General features: G+C 63.4%; 1 pseudogene; it reads left to right on the plus strand.

Annotated features, from left to right (window-relative positions):
- LOC124573643 overlaps positions 1–2,500 on the plus strand; it is a 7,862-nt pseudogene that overhangs the window by 2,046 nt on the left and 3,316 nt on the right.

The raw sequence follows: 2,500 nt of genomic DNA on the forward strand, positions 1-2,500 counted from the left end.
TGCTCGTCGGGGTAACCCAAAAGGACCCGGAGACGCCGTCGGGAGATCGGGGAAGAGTTTTCTTTTCTGCATGAGCGTTCGAGTTCCCTGGAATCCTCTAGCAGGGAGATAGGGTTTGGAACGCGAAGAGCACCGCAGTTGCGGCGGTGTCCCGATCTTCCCCTCGGACCTTGAAAATCCGGGAGAGGGCCACGTGGAGGTGTCGCGCCGGTTCGTACCCATATCCGCAGCAGGTCTCCAAGGTGAAGAGCCTCTAGTCGATAGAATAATGTAGGTAAGGGAAGTCGGCAAATTGGATCCGTAACTTCGGGATAAGGATTGGCTCTGAGGATCGGGGCGTGTCGGGCTTGGTCGGGAAGTGGGTCAGCGCTAACGTGCCGGGCCTGGGCGAGGTGAGTGCCGTAGGGGTGCCGGTAAGTGCGGGCGTTTAGCGCGGGCGTGGTCTGCTCTCGCCGTTGGTTGGCCTCGTGCTGGCCGGCGGTGCAGGATGCGCGCGCCTGCGCGGCGTTCGCGCCCCGGTGCTTCAACCTGCGTGCAGGATCCGAGCTCGGTCCCGTGCCTTGGCCTCCCACGGATCTTCCTTGCTGCGAGGCCGCGTCCGCCTTAGCGTGCTCCTCCGGGGGCGCGCGGGTGCGCGGATTCTCTTCGGCCGCCATTCAACGATCAACTCAGAACTGGCACGGACTGGGGGAATCCGACTGTCTAATTAAAACAAAGCATTGCGATGGCCCTAGCGGGTGTTGACGCAATGTGATTTCTGCCCAGTGCTCTGAATGTCAACGTGAAGAAATTCAAGCAAGCGCGGGTAAACGGCGGGAGTAACTATGACTCTCTTAAGGTTATAGTTACAGGGAGAGTGATGCGCAATACATGGGCCTAGCCCTCTTAGCCTCTCCTCTCCTGCGGTCTTCTCCCCTTCTCGTGGGCCCGCTGATTTTAGCAGAGTGGAAGACCGCACCAGGGGCTTGGGGGGGTTACCAGCCCCCCCTCGCACTATCCCTTTTTCAGTTGGGGGCAGTAACCAGAGAACAAGTGGTGGCCCTTCCGCTGAAGGTGCCACCCCAACTCCCCCAGCACCTAGCCGGCCAACCGGCCGTGCCGAAAATCTTGTAACTTTTGCAGCTGTATACGCCTGTAGTGAGTGCCACCGCAGCTTCACCACCAAAAACGGTCTCGGGGTCCATCGCCGCCGCCAACACCTTGCGGCCGCCAACGCGGAGATCGTCACGGAGAGGCATCGCGCGAGGTGGACGGAGGAAGAAGTCCTGTCGCTCGCCAAGGCAGAGGCCGAACTGTTCCTCGAGAGGGACGCCCGGTTCTTCTTTGTAAATCAAGAGCTCATCAGGATGTTCCCCGACCGAACGCTTGAGGCAATCAAGTGCCGACGGCGGCAAGCTGCCCACAAGCAGCTTGTCCGCCAATTCATGGAGGCGCTTGAGATCGGTCGGGGGGAAGAGCCGGCGTCCCGCCGGGGAGCGGCGAGCCCGCTGCCTGACGCGGGCGAGGCCGCTGCGCCGCCCGTCGACGCAGCCGAGGACTTCGCGGCCGACACCACCGGGCCGCCGCCGGAGGGGCCGACTGACGCCGCCATCTGGGAGCATCTGGCGGGGCTACCCGCTTCCGCCCAGCGTTTCTCTGCCCTGGACCGTGTCATCGGTCTGGGGCGGGGCACGCCGCCCGATGTCATCCTGGGCATGCTCCCGGATGCCCTTGCGTCGGTCGGGTCCAGAGGGGAGAGATCGATCACCAGGACACAGCGGCCGCGCCAACCATCGAAGCGGCCGCCTGCCGCGCCGCCGACGCAGAAGCGCAAGCGGCGCCGCTGGGAGTACGCGAGAACGCAGGATGCCTTCCGACGGTCGCGTGCGCGTTGCGTGCGCGGCCTCTTGGATGGCACCCTGCTCCAGCCGCCACCTGCCATCCCTGGTCTGCTGGACTTCTGGGCGGACCTCTTCACCAAGAAGCCCATCTCCACCGCGGGCTTCATTCGTGACCGCCTCCTCCCGCACTCAGAGCCTGTCGCTCTCGAGTGCATATGGGGGCCGGTCACACATGAGGAGGTCGCCGCCGCGTTGCCGCCCAGGGGATCAGCAGCCGGGCCGGACGGCCTTACCCCAGCGGAGTTGCGGCGCCTGCCGCACGAAGTCCTGGTGAAAGTGATGAATCTCTTCCTTCTGGCCCGCGCCCTTCCGGAACGCCTGCTTCGCGCGCGGACGTCCCTTCTCCCGAAAACGGCTGCACCAACATCCCCCGCTGACTTTCGCCCCATTACGGTCTGCTCGGTGTTGGCGCGGACCTTTCACAAGGTTCTCGCGTCACGCCTGATGCGCGCTTGTGCTGTGGACGAACGTCAGCGGGCATTCGTCCCTCGGGATGGGATGTTGGAAAATACCTTCATCTTGGACACTGCTCTCACCGACGCAGTTCGCTCCTGCCGCTCTGTCTTTGTGGCATCGATCGACGTATCTAAGGCATTCGATTCGGTAGATCATGCTGCCCT

Source organism: Schistocerca americana, unplaced genomic scaffold, assembly GCF_021461395.2.
Source record: "Schistocerca americana isolate TAMUIC-IGC-003095 unplaced genomic scaffold, iqSchAmer2.1 HiC_scaffold_184, whole genome shotgun sequence".
Lineage (NCBI taxonomy): Eukaryota > Metazoa > Arthropoda > Insecta > Orthoptera > Acrididae > Schistocerca > Schistocerca americana.